Below are 22,296 nucleotides of genomic sequence, written 5' to 3' on the forward strand. Positions count from 1 at the left end.
AGATATAACACTGATGCAAACCTGTCTCTATATCTTTTCTTCTCAATTTGGCTCACCTTGCTGCCTTTGAAAAGGATGGTTCTTGAGACTGTTTCAGGTGAACTGAACAGGACAGTAAAAGCGGCACTGGGGATGAGACTGGAATTCTCAGAGGCCGGAGACACAGAGAAGCCCTCCTTGGGGGGCCAACCATTGCATGGTGGCAGTGGAAATGAATGGGTGAGGGTAGAAGCTAGTTCCAGAAGGTTAGAAACATTAAGACGCCATGTATGTGAAAATTAAGAAGGTGCCGAACAGTCACATACCAGTTAACGGGTATTTTGGGAGGAATGCATGCTTGTGTAGCCTGCGTAAGGGATAAATACCTTATTAAGGATAGCAGTCGCATCTTGTGGAGAGGGAGAGAGAAGAATTCAATGGGGAAGGGTGACTCTTAGTGTCCCCGGGCTGCTGTAACAAATTACCACTGAGTAGGTGGCTTAGAAGTGGATAAAATATATTCTCTCGTAGCTGTGGAAGCCTGAGTTCTCCAAGGGCAAACATCACAGATTCTACCCACTCAATGCAGTGCTCTCTCTCAAAGTGTGAGGTCACTAGGGAATCCTGGAGCCAGGAGCACTGCTCCTTGAGGACACTGTCCCTCCAGAAGATTGCAGGGCGAAGGGGTATGCTAGATTCTCTTAAGAGCTGCCTCCCCTCCGCTGGGGATGTCCGAGTGGTGCTGCTTGGGCTCTGCACCATTGATCACAAGCCTTGCCCTAGTCAAGTACTAGGGCTCCCTGACCTCACTTCCAGGCTGGGTCTAGATACATTGGAACTGACAGCAGTGAAATGGTTTCACTTGCCATCGTGACTGCACTGGACCGAGACATCCAGTCCAGAGCACTGTTTGGTGCTAGACCACACTCTCGGCCAGTGGGTGTAATGACCCCGAGATGTCAGACTGTCTACTCACTAGTCCTTCTTCCCATTCATTCTAGATGGGGAACCAACACCCAGTTCCGTGCGATGTCCTTCAGTAGATGAGACTAGATCCATACACTGTAGTATATTTTGACAATGGAATATTACTCAGAGCTAAAAATTAATGAGTGATCAAGCCATGATAAGAAATGAAGGAATCTTAACTAAAAGAAGCCAATCTGAAAAGACTACTTACTGGATAATTCCAACCATATGACATTCTAGAAAAGAGATCAATGGCTGCGAGAGATTAGGTGGAAGCAAGGGATCAGTAGGCAGAGCACAGATGACTTTTAGGGCAGTGGAACTCCTCTGTGTGATACTATAATGGTGGATACATGTCTATACACGTTTGTCCAATGCCACAGAAGGCACAACAACCAAGAGTGAACCCTAATGTAAACTATGAACTCTGGGTGACAATAATGTATCCATGTAGTATCATCAATTGTAAGAAATGCAGCACTCTGCGGATAGCGGGGATGTTGATAATGGGGAAGGCTATGCATGTATGGGGGCTGAGGGCAGTGGGAGATTTCTGTACCTTCTGCCCAATTTTGCTGCAAACCTATAACTGCTCTATAAAATACAGACTTTCTTTTTTTAAAGACAGTTTAACTTATATGAGTTTTGTACTAATGGGATATTAGGTACCACTGCGTCGATTTTTTTTTTAAAGAGTGCAACTTTTTGTGAGGAAACAGATTGGTATTATTCTAGATACCTTTTCTTATGAAAAAGAAAACAAGTAGAAATGTGATTTTTTTAAAAAGAAAAATCAGCTTCTGGTGTAATGACACATCTGCTTTATGAATGTAAAATGTGATGTTCAAACTAAGAAAACTGTATTTAACTGTTTCTCCTGAGCTTTGTGTCACAGTAGACTTTGCTGAGCCAAGTATGAGGAGAGGATGAGGAAGGTACTCAGATTTAGTATTTATTACCATTACATGCTGTCCAGCGAAGCAGTAAGTTTACTGGCCAAGACCCCTCCTATGACACTCTTAGACATGGAGGGTCGGGTAGAGCTTCCTTAGGCTGGAAAGTTCTCGGACCTCTCCTGCATAACTTGTTTTCTCAAAACCCATATGTTGTGCAAGACATCCACACTTCTGACACTAGCAAGGCAAGGTTTGGGATGAGGATGTGGTCAAATTATGTCTTGTTTTATGAAAAAAAGAAAAAAAACAGCTAGTGGATTTGGAAATTAAGTCAGGATAAAAAAGCAGGATGGAATAGTGTAGTGTAGAAGCATCTTTTAAAAAGTATGTACATACTTGTCCATAATTTCAAAATGGGCCAATCCAGGTGTCCTCTTATCACTGTGGTAAATGGCCAATGGAGTGAAAAAGTAACCTAGGATTAAAGAATGAGCAGCCTAGGGGCCCTTAAAGTCGTGTATTCCAGCACTCTCAGGTTCTAGATGATCTCCAAGGCTCACAGGTGGATTGTAATGGAAAACATGCCAGTTCTTCAGTTGGGAGACTCCAACCAAACTCCAGGCCCCCTCACAGAATTATGGTCTTTCCCCTTCACCACACAGCTTCTATGACCAGCCCTTTAAAATGGTTCTTGGCTTCCATACTCGTAAAGTGAGAGTTTAACAGCCTGTATCCTTCACATTGTGTATAGGATTCCCTTAGAAGGAAAAACCTCAAAACACAATTCTGTAATCTTGGTGGTGGTTCATTTCTAAGGACTACATGAGCAACATGAGGTCACACGCACACACACGCAGAGGTCACACGCACACACACGCACACCACTAATGCTCCTTTTCCTTTCTAAACGGTTATTTAATTCTGCCCTGCTCTGTGGAGAGAGGATAGTAACATTGGACAGGTCCTCGCCTGTGGGGGAGGAACAGGATTTGAGGTTAATTCCAAGTTTCTGACGAGCTTCGAGCCTATGAAAAAGATATGAGCCTGAGGCCTCTTCAGGGGGAAGCCCCATCTCCCACCTCTGTCGCCCAACGGTGCGTCCTGCTTGCCTTTCCTGCTCCCTTGGTCCCCGCGGCGCCCTGGGCTCATGCCCCATCCTACGACCTGGGAGACTGATCACCCTTTGTCTTCAGGTTTTGGACTCTTCCACCTAGCGTCGTTTGCAGGCAGGGGTGTGCGCCCAGTGGGTTTCATCACGCCCGTGGTTCCGTCCTACCCGTTCCTGCCGATCTCCCCTCCTGCCCCTGCTGCTATGGTATGTCCCAGGACTGAACTGGAGAGGAAGAGAGGCTCCACCGGCAGGAACAGCTGAAAGAAAAGCAGTTAAGGATTGGCCGGAGGTGAGGAACCAGGGTCCCCAGGGGTGTGTGTGTGTATGTGTGTGCTGGCAGGGGTGGTTCTCTTGCCGCCTGAGCCCACATGCCCGCCCTTCGTCATAGCCAAAGGAGGGTCTGAGGCAGAAGTGGAGGAGGAAGGGGGTCATTTCCAGACTGAGTAAAGGCAACCAGACTGGAGGAAGTTCCCTCTCCCAGCGTGGCCAGTCATGAGCACTGTGCCCTCTGGCAAGTCATTGTACATCTCCGGGCCTTGATATCCTCTTCTGCTTGCCCAATGCCAAACTTCTTTGACTTCAGGAAAGGAAGCCCTGCTAGTCCCAAGTTCCCCTCCCCGCCAGGGCTGCCTGAGGACCCCAGCTGTTCCAAGGAGAGGCCCTTGAAGCCCCTGTCCGCCACCTCCTCATCTGGGAGCAGTCGGTACAGTCATGCAGGCACATAGTGGTAGTTTAAGAGTCTTCCTCCCCCATCCCTGGGGCAGAGTCAGATCTTACACCACCAGCTCATCTCTTCTTTTCCTCCCAATTCCAGATAACATCAAGAGGCCCAGGATTGAAGAAACGGTGCTTCAGAATGATCCCAGTGAAGCAGAGAGTGGGGCCGGTAAGCCTAAAACACCAGTGCAGAACTGGGAAAACGAGCTTCTGCTTAGACGGCCACTTTCCTGGCAGGTCTAGAACTCTACTACCACTTCCTAGGGCAGGGTTTGATAGCAGTTGGGTTAAAGAACTGGGCAGCCTGGGCCTTAAGTGCCTTTAAGGAACACGCAAGGGTCTTGCAACCTTGCACTTCTCCTTCCTCATTCTCCTGCGGCTCCACTTTCGGATTGTTCTTTTCCTTGTCTTTTTCATCATTCTAATCCTTACATATAGGACCTACGCCCCCGACTGGCAACTAACATTAAAAGGCTTTCTGGCTCCTGAGAGAGAGAACAACAAAGCATAATGACTTATGTTGGACAAGACTTGAGAGTGTTGGAGTTAGTCGAAAGCATGGGAAATAGATTGCATTCTTGTATTCTGATTTTGTAGATTGCAAATGGTAGATTCACGGTAGATCTGAAAGGATCCAAATTATTTAGTGCTGGAACTGTGTTCTGTCCTTTTCCAGGGGTGCTTTGTTGACATAAGAATAATCACTGCTCTCGGGTAAAGTTCTTCAGATCTGTAATAATAGTATTTTTCTGTATAGGGGCCTGAGGTCTCTTCCACACCTTATGATAGGCATTAACTAGTCAACCTCACAGGATCTCAAAACTGCAATGTCTTACAATAATCTCCAGTGAACTTAACTAAACATCAGTCTGATTTGTGCAAATGTAGTGACTTGATCTAAATTATTGAAGGTAGAAATGGGAAAAATAGTTGGGATGACGATCCATTAAGGTGAATTGTGTATGACTCTCTTAGGCGGCCCCTTAGGGTTACTGCTAGTAAACAGAATGCCACAATTCCTAGTTCATAGTGGCTCTCAAATAAATGGCTTAATGAATTGATTCAGTGGTATGTTTTACCATATGTAGCTTTGTAATTAGGGTAGAAAGGAGATGTGAATTGATGGGACTAACTTTTGTTGACAGGCTTTTTTAATGAGACGTAAATATGCATAAGTAGACCATGTCTTTGGTGAGAATTTTAGGATTCTCACAGGTGATTTACTGTATCTTGGGGACAAACAGTTCTCTCTGAACAAATTATGGAACTATATTGAAAGTGAGTGAGAAAATGGTTTCATCACATAGTTTATTGTATATGCCAAGTACACCAAGTTATAGTTTTAATTACGGTATGTACTTACTCTGCATCACGGGTGTGAGTAGTCCGTATAACGAACTCAGAATTGTGGCTCCCAAATTCCAGTGCTAGTGTGTGACAAAGTTCTCACCAACCTTGAGTGAAATGAAGCAAAGATAGTGTATTTGTAAAGTATAGTTAAATTGATCCAACTTAAAGGATTGCTCTATTCTGACTCTGTTTCCTCTCTGCCTTTGGAGATGTGAAAATGTACTTTTTAATGAAATGATTGTTTGGATGATGATAAGCTAGATTTTTGTTTGTTTACCTTAATGTCATTACTTGGAAAAACAAAACTTGGTGTATGGTTGTCAGGCACTCATTTTTATTTGTGCATTTTTGAAAATATGTTAGCCTGTGGAATCCCCAGGTTTGGGAACTTTGTTTTAAGCATGACTCAGCTTCAGAGCCATCTAGTAAGATTTGCAGTGCTGTCTGTAAGGAGACTCTCACCTTGTCCATCTTCCTATCTCATCAGAGGTCAGAAGAGGGTAGTGGAAAGAGGAACCTTTAGATAAATGTTTATTTTATAGGCCACAACTTGCTCGTTGTGTCTTTGCTGTGTTTTATTTCTTGTTTTGACGTTTCAAGCAAAGGCTTTGAAATCAGTTTCAATTTTTCCTTTTCGTAAGCTAACCTCTCTTCTCTGCATGCCTGACTTCTCTCAGAGTATCCAATGCTGTTGAAGGGCAAAGAGTTCAGAGAAGCTCAAATATATATACCAGAGTGACTGAGTGAGTGTGTAAATTTGCTTGATGAATCTAAATCTGGGGGCCTTACTTGGCCAAGTGAACCTCTGAGTAAAACAGAAATTCTGCTCAGGTGGGTTTCCTGCTAAGAACTGCTATGCCTTTTTCCAGAGAGCTGCCCGCAAGCACTTTCTGTGACTGATCTGACAGAGATAGTCAACGAAGTTTCTGACCTTAGCATTGCTCATGAAATAGTGGTAAACCAAGATTTCTACATGGAAGAGAGTGTTTTACCTCTCAAGAGGTACAGACGCTTCTATTTTTTCCCTTTTCCTCCTCCCAGCACAGGTTCGTTGACTTTTGACCAGATTTGAAACATTTTTATCAATTATAATTCAAGTTTGAGTAGTCTTACTTGGTTCCAACAGATGAAACATACCCTTCCTAATTTCCCGCCTTAAGTGCTTCTCTTTTGCCACTATGGGAATCTTACGACTAAAGCGCTTAGCTCTGTCAGTGTTTCTCTTGATCTTCCCACTGCTTAGTTTGCCCCTGCCTGTTGCCAACACGTACCCATGGCAGGCACAGCTTCCCTGAGGGAGGTTTTCACCAAAACACAGGTCTCCCAGCATTTTCCTTACCACCTTCATGGTCCCTGGAACCCAGGTTAGGTTTATTTTCTTGTTGCAGGGGTGCAGAGAAAGTGAAACTAGGAGAGGGAGGTTCTGTTTAAGTGGCTAGGGGTCGTGGTGGGGACAGTGGTCAGTGAAGCAGAGAAAGTGACACTGTTTAGAGCTTGATTTCCATCGTTTTGCTTTTTACAGCCTTATTGTAGTGCAGTCATGTAGAAAGTAGATGGAAAAGAGGTTGAAACAGCATTTGGGGTTATGTGTTCTTTATAAATAATTGGCGATTGGTTTGACGTTTTGGCTTACAATGCTACTCATCACAGTTACAGATCCTTAAGGGCAATCTCATCATCGGATATTTCTTCAACAAACATTTGAGGACCCACGGAGTAGAAGGCAGAATGTTGAGTGTGGGGACCTATAGTCGAGCAAGATGCTGCCTTTGCCATCAGGAAGCTTCTGCAGGGGAGATAAGTCAGACAGATGAGTTACTATGCAGTGATAAGTCCTCTCACATCTGGGATGTGGAGTTCTATGTTTGTGTTCAGCTGCCTGAAGAGGGTCAGGGAAGACTTTCCTGATAAGGCAACACTTGAGTTGGGTCTTGGAGTATGAATAGGTGCTTTTCAGGTGGTCTGGGAGAAAAGGATTCTCCCTGAAGCAGACATGACATGACATGCCAGAAGCGTAGAGTGGTAGAAGATGATTACATATTCATTAGTAGTAGATTGTTATTGTCGGAGCACAGAGTGTTGGAAGGAGGAAGAGGATAAAGTAGGAGAAATGGCAGGAGATAAAGGAGGAGAAGAATAGGATCGTGAAGGGTCCTGCAGGTCATGTATCCTGCTGGTGATGGGGAGCCCCTGAAGGACTTTAAATGAGCGTGCAACTGTGCTCAGATTTGTATCTTAGAAAAATTGCTTATTTTAGCAAGAGTATGTGGCATTGTGGGAGGTAGGCTGTCAGGGCAGGATAGGCCAATGGATCGACTGTTGCAGTAGTTGAGGTTGGAGATAATGGTAGATGTGAATGGAGTCCAGATATATTCGGAAGCAAAGTCTTTGGAATTTTGTGGTCAAGTGGACAAAAGGATTGAGGAGAAAGTAATTAAGATGGAATCTGGCACACACCAGATAAACACTAGTTGGTGACATCTCACAGATGGGATTGGTGTGCTGGGGGAGGAAAGTTGACTTTTGTTCATTTGTCTTTTTATTGATTGTAAACAAATTAGCAAAAGCATGCATTATTATTGTATTTTTTGAGGTGAAAATTGCTTTCTAGTTTGCGTGAACGAGGAGCAGGTGTGAAAGGGGAAGGTGAGTTCAATTTTCTGCTTGCTGAGTTTGAGCTATATGTAAAACTTTTTCAGGTGTTATCAAGAAGGAAAATAAATCCTTTCCCGGATTTCGAGACTGAAGTAAAAAGATCATTCAGTTCAAAGGATCTATTATTTATAAATAATTGACCACCCACTTCAAAGTATGTGTCTTTGGAAACGGAAGCTAAGGCACACATTTATGTTAGATGCAGAACCAGGGCTAGAGCTCAAGAGCTCAACCCCTAGTTCACGGTTCTTCCCACTGCAGGAGGGGAACTTCTTAGGAAGCCTGAGGTACGCTTCTGAGAGGGTGTGGCTAGGGCCTTTGGATCTGAGACTAAGCTTAGTTCATCCAACTCTGCTCAAGCCTAAACGCAGTGCCTGGCCTGTCAGTTGAATGGTATTTCATGAAGTTAAATGCTGCTCGGGATTTAGGAGATTACGATCCTATAGCAGTTCTCTGGGTAAAGAGCAATTTTCTCATTCATCCTTCCTGCAGTCCAGAAGGCTGTTTTGTGGAGAAAACGTACAGTGCTTTTTGGGACCACCTGATAGAACAGCTATCGTGTACTTTCCCTGACTTCACCTGTGCTCTTGAACTTCTAAAAGAAATTCAGGAGGTGAGTAACCAACCTTCCATTTGTGGATGCTAAGTTCCTGCACATCCCAGAACTTTGGGTTGTGGGGAGATAGTGACATCCCAAGCAGCATACTTCCTTTCTGAGCATGGTCCACTACTTAAATAGATAATATGGAGAAGCTTTCATTTTATTTGTATGAGATGAAGCTTGAAAGTTGGGATCTGGCTATGACAACACAAAATATCTGCATGTCATTTGTCGGCCTCCTCCCTGTCTCCGACCCGCAGATAAAGGAGGCGACGTGATGAGGTATCGAAGACCTGAGTAGGCCAGCCAGGGGACTCAAGGCATACCAGCTCAAGAGTGGTGCTGAGAAAGCACCTCTCATATTTATTAGTCACACAAATACATCCAAGGACAGTTGGTGATCTCATGCATACAGCCATTGGCTCGTTGTGATCTCAGTGCACAACTCCCTCCGCAACGTTCCCCAGCACAACCAATAGGGGACATAACTATGTTGCGGGAACTGGCCTTGGTTAAGATACAGCATTCTATTAAGGCACACACCACATTCCTCATCACTGATTAATAGAGAAGAACAGTTGAGTCATGATATTTTGAGCCCACAATCATTCAATTAAATGTTTTGAGTGAATCCCCACTATGCTTTATGTGTTTCGGAAGTGCTTAGATGAATGAGAGCCCTTGCACATAAGGAGTATTGTGCCAGAAAACTCTGGGCCAGATGGCATGCTGTAGCAGCTGCCCCGCCTAGCTTTCCTATACTAAAGAACTGACCAGTACCTCTTATTTTCCTCCCTGGACTGTTGGCTTTTGTTTCAAGGACAGTCTCTCACGGCCCTTTGGATAACTTTCAGATCACTTGGACGCCCTTTAAGAAGTGATGCCATTAAACTTTGAAGTGCATTAATTCTTTCCTCTAGAGATTTCCCAGATGCTCCCCTACGTGTCCTAACTCAAACCCTCTGAAGGGACGGGAGTGAGGATTATCCTTGTTTTGCAGCTAGAAGAACCAAGATCCGGAAAGGTAAAGTGATATGCCCAATGAGCTAGAAAGTACATTACCATCATTATAACTACTCCCAGATAGTGGTTAAGACTTTGGTCATTTTCCTTCAACTGACTGCTGTTTCTGGGAGATGAGAGAGTGGCTACAGTGGGAAGAACTCTAGACTGGTGACAAAAAGGTCAGGAGATGTATCTGTCCCTAGTTCTGCCAGAAACTCGCTCAGTAGCCTTGGGTTCCTGGCCAGTGACTTTATTTGTAAATTAGAGAAGGACTGCTGCTCTGAAGGCCCCTTTTAAGTCTAAAATACTGTGATTTTAGGACTCCTTGCTTGGGTTCTACCCATGCACGTTAGATTTCCTCTCATAGTGTAAATATTTGGTTGCTCCCTATGACAGCGGTGTCTTCCATGATGTGATGGAAATGGACATGGTGAGCTGTACCCTCCGGAGCCTTCAATCTTATCTGCAGGAACATTCTGTCTAGGATGAAGGAAGTAAATCCCAGGAACTCCTCAACGAGCAGCCCAGTATGTTTAACATTTAAGGGAGGGAGAGGGAGAGAGAGAGTTGACCTTGGGTCTACCTTCTTACAGTGATAAGAGTATCTTCTAGGTCTTGAATTAAAAATAAAAAGATTGGGGGGAGGGGATGAGAGGCTGTAGGAAGTAGGAGCATTTCCCTGAGACAGAAAGACCTAAAAAGTCACTTCTTTATTGACGAAGAGTGTGTCTAAAAGCCTTAGTCTTCAAGCCTGGGATCTTGAAGATAATTGAATATTCCTCCTCTGTATTATAGATGTCCTTGCCTGCACCACAAAATGACCAATCAAAGCAGCAGCAGACTCACTCCACCATCTCCGAGTTCTCCCAATTCTCCCCCCTCCTCCAGCACAACCTGTTCATCTCCAAATTGGGTGAATGACAACAGAGAGCTGGCAGCTCTACAACGGTGCTATCCCAGGGTTACCTGAACCTTCTTCCCTGGGATCCTGACAACGAAGATGTCCCTGAGGTTGGGAATGTGTGTGAGAGCTGTGCTTTCTTGTTTGGTATTCTACACCCCCACCCGAACTCTCCTCTCCCACAAACCCCTCTTCCCTTCCTCAGCAGACTCTGCTGATGGGCAGAACTGGCTGCAGGAGATGGAGTCCCAGTTGCACAAGTGAACTGTCCTGGCCTTAGTCCTGTGAGTGGCCAGAAGTATCAGTGGTAATGTCTTATTTAGCTCATCTGTATTTGTGGATAAACTCAAAGGCATAACCGAAGCCCTGACAGAAGAATTTAACTGCAGGTAAACTTCATAGATTAAACTTAGTCTTGAAAACACTATGTGCTGTTAGGGACACAAGAGGAAGGTTCAGGTAACTGTGGTGTTGCTAATTCTTCATGACAAGCCACACAGGGGACCTTGGGAACCACCTACAATGATTGTTGGTGTCCTTCAATAAGTCATATTGAGGCTTAGGATGGCAGGTGGGGGAAAGACCTTCTTTCTGAAGAGGAGAGTATGGGAGCCAGTTTGCTAAAAATGGGTCACTCTGTACTTGAAATGGTGACACTTGATTTGTGTATGTCCAGAAGCTGATCAGTTGGTCAATAATATTCATTGGTCATTCATGGCCTACAGAGAACTAAAAGCCAAAGTGGAAAGAGGAATCACAGTGCAGGTCTCTTAACACAGTTACCATTTAATTGGCAAAACAGGAAAAGCAACCATGGAAAATACCCAAGAAAGGCTTAAAACAGTATTTAAATAAAGTGTGTGGGACTAAACAATAGTGAGTAGGTGCAAGGATAGACCTTGTCCAATTTATCTTTTCTTTGAAGTGGAATGTGACGCGATGTGTCTGAATTGGTTGGCACCTTGAGGGTAACGGTGAAGGGATTTCACCTGCACATGGTGTCCTGCGGTCTACTAGTGGTGGGGGGCTGGAATTCTCCTTTGAGTTGGCCTGGCTTCAGGAATGGCGCTCTCTGTGCTTTGCTGCGATGCCAGGGCCAGTCTGTTTTCTGTCCTTTATCACTAGGTCTGAAGAGGCGATGCTGAGTGTGAGTGAACAAGTGTCTCAGGAAATCCATTGAGGCCTCAGAGACAGGAGCTTCACTGTCCTGAGCAGTGAAAACGCAGCATCTCTTATAGGCCAACTCCAGAACATCACTAAGAAGGATAACTGTGTTCGTAGCATCATCGGTAAGCGTCCTCCCCAGGTTGTGGTGGCAAGGGTTGGCAAGAATGGGGAGGATGAACTGGTGGACACAGCCCTGGAAGCCAGCTCCCAAACCACATAGAAATGCAAAAGGATGATCACTGGGAAATTCTTTGGGCCTTAGTTTCCTCATCTATAATATGCAGGGTTGCAGTTGACGTCTTGCAGTTTAAAGTGAATGCATAATTCTGAGGTGTATCTGCAGCTAGGATATGTGACTTTGAGGTGTGTGAGATACTGTCCCACCAACCCTACTAATTCATCCCTGGTCATTGTCTGACTGCAGCCCAAGACCTATGGTAGGAAACCCTTTGTATACCTCATGCCTTAAGCTACCAAGCAGGCTTCTACTTCCCTCCTAGGAACTGATGCTGACTTAGGCTGCAGGACATATTCCATGCTGGAATGGAAGCACTGGACTTGACCAGCTAGCTTCTAACTTTCATATCTTTACATATTCTGCTTTGGGTGTGTGAGCCTGAATATGGTGCATTGGCCTGAACGTGTGGACCTTAGAATCTCATGTACAACATCTGGGAGCCTCCTAGTAGGTCAGATGCACTCCAGGAGCTTACTTACAGCCACGTAGTCTCATTAACATACAGAAATTTACGAGCTTAACATATTTTGATCATGCACTCAGTTGGGGAGCTTGGTCGTGTTCCCTCCCCCAGAATAAACCAAGCAGATATCACTTAATTGGTTTACCCAAATGGGTGTGTAGGTCAGTGAAATACCTCAGGTAACTTAAACTTTGGGGAGCAGAGAGCACAAAGGCATTGTGCATTTCTTCTCAAACCTCTTCGATCTTCTCCTTTCTGTAGTTTTTGCTAGTTCACAGGAAGCGGACCCGTGTGCTTCTCCAATGCCGTTTGGTTCGCGACACGCAGAAATCTTGGGTAGACTTCCCTGGAGGCCTTACTGTCACTGAGGGGGAGCTGGCAAAACTGGGCTGGAAGTTTCCCAACCTGATGCATCCCAACCAGCAGGTGTTTAACCCCTGCTATGCTGAAATCCTAAAATCATATCATTCTATCAGCTCAGGCACACGGAACACCAGTGGGGTCTATCTGATAGTGCTGGCCCCTGACCTTGACAACAGGGATCCAGAGGAGAGGGCTCAACATGTTGGCTGGGATGCCATCACCTGTGGCCGGCAGAGCACACAGTCTTCCTCACAACATCCAGGACGCAGGACTGCAGGGTATACAGGCATGTAAACACCAAGTGGCCCAAACCCCTTCATCAGTAAACTTCTGGGCTTCAGGGAAACCTTGGTTCCTTCTGTGTTACAACTGGACCCAGGTCGTGTGCCCTTATCCCCTATTCCCTAACTAGCTGAGAAGAAGCCAGTGGGCCCTCAGTTTTCCTTTCAGTGACTGATCTTTCTTCAATATGCTCACTTGAGCAGGCACCAGGGTATCATCAGCTGCTAGCATTATTTTCTCTAGTGTGAAATCATTGTCTTGAGTGCCATGAGAACTCTGTGAAATTGTCCAGAGTGTGAGTATAAGGGCTTCTGGAAGTCAGAAATTCACTGTGCTACAGATCAACAGAGGACACAGAACCCCATTTCTTGTACCAGATTTCCCTACAGTTTTCAAGGATGCAGCAGTAGTAAGAGCCCCCACCTCACTGTGTGACATGAGGTAAGCAGTATGAAAACTGGGGTCTGGACTAAAGCTGACACTGTCTGCTAGCAAGCACTCAGTTCGGGACAGGTCCCAGCCTCTGTCTCCCAAAGGATCCTTAGGGTCAGAGTTGGAGTCTCTGATAGTGACAGCAGAGCCAAGCAGTTAGGTCAGTGACTTATCTGTGTCATGTACATCCCTGGTCCCATTCTGTAGCTGAAGGAATCTCCTGTTTCCACACCTCCAGGCTTTGAACACAGCATTCTCCCTAACAGAAGTGATGTGGATATTCAGGGCTGGGAGCAGCCACCACGCCTCTTCCCACTTGCAGTCTGGGAACAGTCTTAACTGGCAGGTTACGATCGTCAGCTCGGTTGGCATCACAGACACCTGGTGGTCTGGCTTTGCAGGTACCTGGACTTGTTTTCTGAGGCTGTAGAGATTCATCCTCTCATTCTCAGGCCAGCTGAAGCAGACCAACAGCAATGTAGGAAATTACGGGGAAAAGTCAGTTTAGATTTGGACTTGGTTGGACTGGACAAGAGAAAATAGAAACTCACTAATGGGGTACTGTAACTGGGTGGGAAAATGTCCTTACCATTTCAGGATGGAAAGAGCTGTGTATCCTACTAGTCCCACCCCCACCCCCACCTCCACCCCCAAGGAAGTAACAGGTGGGATTTTAGTTCTGTGAATCCCAGGGTGATTTCTCTGGAGGGTGGATCCCAGATGGCTGATACAGCCGGGTGAACAGAGTAAACCTTTTACTTTGGCTGGATGTAGAGAAGCTGGGAAAGAGACTATTCAGGGGTTCTAATTTTGTGACTTAAGTCTCAGGAATGAAACCAAGGCTGGTTACTATGGTGTATTTAATAAACAGGCAGTGAACTGTTTCTGTTTGGATTTTCTGAATCTGATTTGACATGAGGAAAGTTTAAAACAGAAATCTTAGCTTTGGAAGCCTGATTCTTAATGGAACGATGTGCTCTTAAGTGATCCCTGTGGAGGTGACTGAGTAGTTGGCGGCTGCAGACATTGGACTGGAATGCAACTTTGCTTGTTATTTTATAATTAAAATTTGGCATGACTGATTTCTTAGGGATTCTGAGTTGGTTCTGTATCCTCACATGAAGGAGGTAGGAATCCAAATCGAAAACAAACACAGTCCACTGGATCCTGCTCATCACGGAGGGAGAAACATATGTATGTGGTACGTGCACGCGGTTAAAAAAGACGTGCGGAGAAAAGTCAATTGCTCTCCCACCCCGTTTCTCATTTTCCCTATCCACAGGAAACCACTTTTACTGTATTTTCACATATCCTTCCAGGGATGGTCTACACAAGTGCAAGTGCATATTATGATAATAGATAACGTTTATGAGCACATATGTGCCCAGCTCCCTACATAGATGATTTCTTTTATTCCTCCACAGTTTATCTCCAGTCTGTCCTTCCATTTCTAGTGCAGTGTGTCTCAAGAAGCTGCAATTGGGAGTCAGAACTTGCTGTCTTTGTCTGAGCGAGTAAGGTAAAATCTTTCGGTTTTTCTGGGCTTTTTCTTCATCTATAAAATTGCGTATTGGATTGAATCGTTGATCTTATTGTTTAATCCCATACAGCCATTCTACAAAACAATGAAATATTTCCAGGTGGCCATGAAATAGATAAAAATTAGGCAGCCTGATTTGAAGAACAGCTGGAAGAAGTAGTTTTGAGGATGGTTTGAAAATCACTGGCCCAGATGATGTCTAAAGGTTCCTGTATTATTTCCTTATGTCTGCTCTGACAAATTACCATGAACTTGGTGGCTTAAGACATGCATCACTCTCTCATAGTCCCAGAGCTCAAGTCTAAAACCAGCTTTACCAGGTCAAAACCAAGGTATCAGCAGGGCCACCCTCCCTCTGGTAGCTCTAGGGGAGAATTTGTGGACTTGCTTTTCTTCTTGTAGAGCTGCATTCTCGTCTTCCCTGCCTTGTGACCCATTCCCCCATCATCCAAACTGGTAGCATAGAATCTTGCTTCAGTCGTTACATTGCCCCCTTCTTCTGTGTCAAATCTCCCTCTCTCTTCCTACCAAAACCGAACCAGGCTTTTTGGATATGTAGAGAAGCTTACTCTAAAATGTACATGGGATGACACAAACCCCAGAATAGCTAAAACACACTCGATAGAGAAGAATAAAGTAGAAGGAATCCCTCATGTAATGTTATTCTTACTATACAGCTACGGCAATCAAGATAATGTGACATCAGCAGAAGTATGGACAGATGTGTGAATGGAACAGAATATAGACCCCAGAAATAGAACCACACTATGTTCAAGTGATTTTTGAAAAAGGTGCAGAAGTGATTTAATGAAGAAAGGGTCGATTTTTCCACAAGCGTGCTGATGTCGTAATGGGACACCCACTGGCAAAAAAGAAAAAAACAAAACGATCTTTGACCTAAACTCCACCTTACATGAACAGTTAACTCAACATGAGTCACAGATTTAAATGCAAAACTATAATACTTTAAGAAAATATCACAGGAGAAAACATTTGGATCCAGAGCTAAGCGGAGTTCTTTGACATGGCTTCAAAAGCACAATCCATTAAAAAAATAATAAATGGGATCTCGTCTAAATTAAAAACTTTTCTCTTTGAAAAGCTGTGGAATTGTTGAAAATGTTAGCTACAGAATGCAGAAAAATTCAGAAACCACAAAGCCTTCAAAACACTAGCACCTAGAAAATAAAATCAACTCTCATGTCAACTATCAACAGTGAAAGAAAGCAGGTAGAAAATGGGCGAAAGACGTGAGCAAAAATTTTGCAAAGAGGACAGACAGATGGCAAATAAGAATATCAAAATATCATCCACATCATTAGGCATCAGAAAGGGAGATATCACTATACACCTATTAGAATACCTAAGAAAAATTTTAAAAGGGGATAACATCAAATACTGGCAAGAATGTATGGGGAAACTGGATCACTAATGCATTAATGGCTGGAATGTAAAATGGTTCACACACTTGTTAAAAAGGTTCGGCAATTTCTCTGAAAGTTAAACATGAACTTAATTAACATGTACGCCAGTACTCTCACTGTGGGATTTAAATTAAAGGCTTAATTTCACATAGAAACTTGTACAGTTTTTCACACCACCTTTATTTGTAATACTCACCAAACGGAAAACCCCAAGTGTCCCCACATGGGTGAATGGTTAAAGAAAGGGTGGTATATCCACATCATGGAATTCTACTCAACAATAAAACGTTACACATTCTTGACAAATCCAAAAACTCTGGTGGATATTCAGGGAATTGTGTTGTATGAAAAAGAGCCAAGCCCCAAACTTAGTAACATAGGATTGTTTTACCTAGTTTTGAAATGGCAAAATTTTATAAATGGAGACAGTTTAGGAGTTTCCATAGGTTAGTTATGGGGAAGTATTCTAGAAGGGAGGTAGGTGTGGTTATGGAATAGAACACTATAAATGAAGAAATAGAAAAACAAAATGGTAAAACTAGAGAGATCAATGTGCTGATGGAATTCTTTGGCATCTTGTCTATTGTGATGGATACATGGACCCACATGTGGTAAAACTACACAAAACTAAGCACATACACACACACAGATATACACTGGAATAAAGCAAAATCTAAATAAGATCAATGGATGCTATCAGGGTCAATATCCTGGCTCTACTATCATTTTGTAATATGTCATCATTGTGGAAAGTGGACAAAGTGTTCATAGGGCCTCTATGTGTTATTTCTTACAACTGCATGTGAATGTGCAATTACCTCCAAACACAAAGTTAAAATATCTTTATTTTTTTTACAAAAGAAAAATGTTCATTCCCATCCTGAATCTATGGTGCATTCCTCCAGGGGAAGAAACACCTAGTGCATCTTTTATTGACATGGCACAGATTCCTGAGGCATAGTCTTGAGGCAGCAAAAGGGGTTGATTCTATCTAACTTTCTTACCATCCACCTACGAATGTTAGGATTCAGAAGGAAGATAGAACAGAGAGTCATTTGTGCAATTAGTGAAATTGAGAAATGAAATCAGACTTTTAATAATAAAAGGTAATTCTGATCACATTTGAAATTGTTTTTTAGCGAAGACTAGTTTTCCAGTTAAGTAACATGCTGACGTTTCCCATAAACTGAGTGAAGTAAGACTGTGGCGACAAGATTTAGAAAGGATACTCAAAGCACATACAAAATGTACAATATACCAGGGACTGAATCCTTTGCCAATGAAACATCTGAGAGGGCTGTTTCCAAAATTCTGTTAGGATATATAAGGGGGTGGGGGAAGAAAACCTTACCTTAAGATTCTGCTTTGGAAAAATCTCTGCTGTTGTGATCTGCCCCAAGGAATACTCTGCCTAAAGAAAGCTGTTAAGTGCTTTATCAACCCAGCCTGCCCGTTTCCCTTCAGGACAAGTGGGACTCTAATCTGGCCCCTTGGCTGTTTCCTGTTGAGAAGTCTCTGGGGCAGTACTAGACTTATGGCTGGGCTCATGTCCTGTTCTTGGAGGGAGGGAGAACAGGTTTTCTAATGATCCCTGCCTCCGGTTGTTTGAGAGTTTTTCTGGACCCCTTAAGTACTTCAGCCGTCCATCACCGATTGTGAAGAGTCAAAGACTTATACTGTCCTTACACCACATATGGTAAAGTAGTATTGACGGGGCTTGAAACCCCAACAGCCTGATGAGGTCACCTCAACTGCCAGTGGCATTTTGAAGATGGATAATGTAGTCTATGAAGGGTCAGTGTACCTAGCCGAGATCACCTATCTTCCACGTGGTAAATAAAGCCCTATCACCACGGAGCTAATCTTACGGATTTTACCATCAACTGGTCGCTCATTTTCAAACTAACGCCCCTTGTTGTATAGCCGATACATTTGGACATTGGATCTCTGTGTTTGAGACCTGGCCTGGTAGAAACCGTGGCCAGGCGGTGCCCAGGCCACATGCAGCGACAGCGTGCTTCACTTTCTTTTTTTTTTTTTTATTGCCTCTGATCTTCAAGGAACTTGTCCTGAGGTGGATGTTCCGTTCTTCGCTTTCTACCCATGGGGATCCAAGATGGCAGGCCACGCGGACACGCAACCTTTCACCCCTGCGCGCTCGGTGGAACGGAATCCTTGGAGGCAGGCCACGAGTCTGGCCCCGCCTCTCAGCCCAGAGCTGTTTGACTAGGAGGGGGTCACCTGACCTAAGCTCCTCCAATAGAAGTCCTCTCCTGACCAGTTTAACTTCGAGAAGAAACCACCGAGACTCTGTGCACCGCCGAAACCGGTGTTCTTTTGTGGCAGCCTCCTGAGAGGAAGCAAGTGGCTCCCGCTGCTGAGGTCTCGGATGGTTCCCAAGTTTTCTCCAACTCTCCTAGCAAGTAGGTAAGTTACACCAGTCTTCTCTCAATAAATGATACCTGTATCAGCCTAAATTACCCACGGTGGAGGTTTGGAGATTAAAAATACAGGAAAGCCAGCCAGATTGGAACTACTTTCCTCTCTGCTCTCTCTGCATCCCCCTATTCTTACGTGTGGTTCACTTCTATTGTATCGCTAATAAAGTCATACTCTCTCCTCAGAATCTAACAGCCTTTCTCTTCGTAAAACAGAGTATATTTCTCCTTTGCATCTTAGTTTTGTTTAGATTACTGTTGCTGTCCCAGACCTTAAATTGTAAATATTGAATTGTATATCTGTATACATCTATATATATATATATATAGAAGTAGATATATATATATGTAGAAGTACATATATATATATGTACTTCTCTTTCTATTGTATTTCATATCTGCTTGTTTGAATGATTTCTATATATATATATAGAAGTACATATATATATATGTACTTCTCTTTCTATTGTATTTCATTTCCTTTATACTTAAAATGCTTTTCTCCTGTGAAGATCAAATAAGTAAGTACTCAGGTACATCCTGGGCATGAATGCAGCTTCATTCCTTAAAATGGGCTCACAAAGCAGTAAGAATTCATTTTTTAATGGGTGACATGCTGTGAGCATTTATCCTACTGTCTTCCTTGCTGTGATTCAGCTGGCCAATTATTATTAAACCATGTGATTTGTAGACTAACCATGTCTTTAACCACTGACATTGTATTTTTTAATTCCTTATTTTGAGTAATTTTAGATGCATGTTAAGGTCTCAGAAAATGGCACAGAGTGTCCTTACCCAGATTTCCCAAATGTTAATAGTTCACAACACCAAGGAAGGATGAGCAAAACCAGGAAATTAACATTGATGCAATACTTTTAACAAACGACATACTTCATTTTAATTTCACCAGTTGTCCCACTAATGTCCTTTTCCTATTCCAGGATCCCATTCAGGATACCACTGGGGCATTTGGCCGTCATTTCTCCTTATTTTCTGCAGGCTGACGGTTCCTCAATCTTTTGGTCTTTCACAGCCCTGACGCTTTTGAAGATCCTATACTGGTCAGGTATTTTATAGAATGTCTGCCAATTTGGGTTTGCCCAATATTTTCTTAAAGATTAGATTTAAGTTACTCATTTGGGCAAGAATTGCTGTTTACCTCCATTGGTGATGGGGGACTTTCCATTCTAGTCTTACCAGGGTGGCCGAACACATGACACCCAACACTGAGCAGGTGACATCCATAGTAGTTTATTAGTAACATTTACTAAGCCCCTGGGTGACAAGGGTGCTACACACCAGGTAGTGCCTCGCAGGTGTCATGCTCTGCAAGAGAGTGAAAACCAGGGACTGTGGGGGGCAGGCTTCGTAGTAATGAGAGAATGAAGTGATCCTTGGTTCCCGTGGGAGGATGTGATCTGCTTGTTTGAATGATTCTGTGGGCTGGTTGGGAATGGAAACTGAGTACTCAGGGATAAGCAGGCACTGTGCCTAGTTCCCATGATAAGAAGGGTTCTTTGGCCAGGGAACCTTCTTTGTGGGAAAACAATACAGAGGGAACTTGTGGTTAGGCCATTCGAGGTCCTCTGGGTTTTCCCCAGATGTCAAGGCGTGTATATCTTTGGGCCTTAATTTTAGGGCTTATACCAGGATACTGCAAAAGTGATTTTGCTCCCTTTCTACGCACATCATGACAGGGCACACGGTATCTGTATGTTGTACTTGCTACTGCTGGTGTTTATCTTGATCACTTGATTGAGGTGGTGGCATTTATGTTGCTCCAGGTACTGCTGCTGTTTTCCCATTGTTAATGACAAATACTATATCAACTTGTGTAGGAAACACTTTGAGGCTATGCAAATACCTGTTTCTTCTCAGACGTTTCCTCACTGCTTTTAGAATCCATCTGGGGATCTCGCCTACAACAGTTATGACGTAATGCTGACTTCCTATTGTCCTCATTCCTTTCACATTTACTTATTGGAATTCTGAAAAGCCATCCTTTCTTCCCTATTTATTTCTACATTTCGAGTTTTTTTTCAAAATTTATCTCAAATTACTGATTCAGATAACTTATTCAAATTATTTTTATCATTCTGGACTCCCAGACAACCATGATACATTATCAGTTACAGTCAAATTAGATGACGGTTAATTTTGTTCCTTGAATTGTTCCAGCTCCAGTCATCGGAAGCCCCTTTCGGTTTCTTAGCTTAGCTGTTTTCTTCCTCACCTCTCAGTGTGGTAAAGATAGTCATTTACAATATGGTTGGATTCATTTGTAGCTCTTTGTATTTGAGTTTGGGACCTGCCCCCACCCTGATTGATTTAAATTGTTTATTTAATTGTTGGGTATGGGAATCATTACCACAATTCAGAGTCAAAAATGTCTTCTACCTGAAGGGTCACTTTTGTGTTTTAATATTCATTTGTGTGATTGCAAGTTTGAATCATCATGTCTTTAAGGACTGTGATATATATTTTGTGAATCATCTGTTCATATCATTTTCTCATTTTTTGACAGAACTTTTAGCCCTTTGTCCTTCAATATTTAAAAGTTCTCTATATATTTGGGGCATTACCCATTTGACTGTGGTGTATGCTGCAAGTCCTCTATTCCAGTTTCTCAGTTTCCTTTTGATTTATTTAGGATGTGTTTGTCAAACATTAAAAAAATTTTTGTACAGTCAAATTGATCATTCTTGTCTTTCACGGCCTCCTAATTTGAGTCACAGTTAGAAAGCCTTTCCCTACACTGAGGTTTAAGAAAAGTTCTGCCATATTTTCTTCAAGAATTTGTTGTGATTTCATTTATTTTATTTTATTTTATTTTATTTTATTTTTTTGAGAGGGCATCTCTCATATTTATTGATCAAATGCTTGTTAACTACAATAAAATTCAGTATAGGAGGGTCAACGCTCAATGTACAATCATTAATCCATCTCAAGCCTAATTCTCGTCAGTCTCCAATCTTCTGAAGCATAACGAACAAGTTCTTACATGGTGAACGAATTCTTACATAGTGAATAAATTCTTACATGGTGAACAGTACAAGGGCATTCATCACAGAAGCTTTCGGTTTTGATCATGCATTATGACCTATAAACAATCAGGTCAAATATGAATATTTGTTTGATTTTTGTACTTGATTTATATGTTGATCCCACATTTCTACTATTATTATTATTATTTTTATTTTTAATAAAATGCTGAAGTGGTAGGTAGATGCAAGATAAAGGTAGAAAACATAGTTTAGTGCTGTAAGAGGGCAAATGTAGATGATCAGATGATCAGGTGTGTGCCTATGGACTAAGTATTAATCCAAGCTAGACAAGGGCAGCAAGACATCCACGGATGCAGAAGATTTCTCTCCAAGCAGGGGGGGTGAGGTTCTGAGCCTCACCTCTGTTGATCCCCAAATTCTCACCTGATGGCCCCCCTGCGACTGTGCCTGTCTTAGGTTGTTCCTCCCTTGAGGAATCTTACCCGTCTCTGGCTAACCAGTCATCTTCCGGGGCCATACAGGGAAATGTAAAGTTGGTAAGTGAGAGAGAGCTTTTTACTTCTTTGCAGATTTATGCCCTGTGGCTTCTATGCCCAGCACTTGTCTCGAGGTATCTTTACCACCTGGAGGAATTATGATACTCTGTAAATTCGATATGAGGCACGAATTCTATTTAAGGGTTGTAATTAGGAAGGAAGAAGAAAAGCTATAGATGTAGCATATGAAGGAAACATGGGAGGATTGATTATTTCTTTGACAT

General features: G+C 43.1%; 1 pseudogene; it reads left to right on the plus strand.

The window, feature by feature from the left end:
• Positions 1 to 75: 75 nt before the first annotated feature.
• LOC118966914 (T-complex protein 11-like X-linked protein 1) lies at positions 76 to 21,485 on the plus strand (annotated as a pseudogene).
• Positions 21,486 to 22,296: the final 811 nt, after the last annotated feature.

The sequence above is a fragment of the Manis javanica genome, chromosome X, assembly GCF_040802235.1.
Source record: "Manis javanica isolate MJ-LG chromosome X, MJ_LKY, whole genome shotgun sequence".
Lineage (NCBI taxonomy): Eukaryota > Metazoa > Chordata > Mammalia > Pholidota > Manidae > Manis > Manis javanica.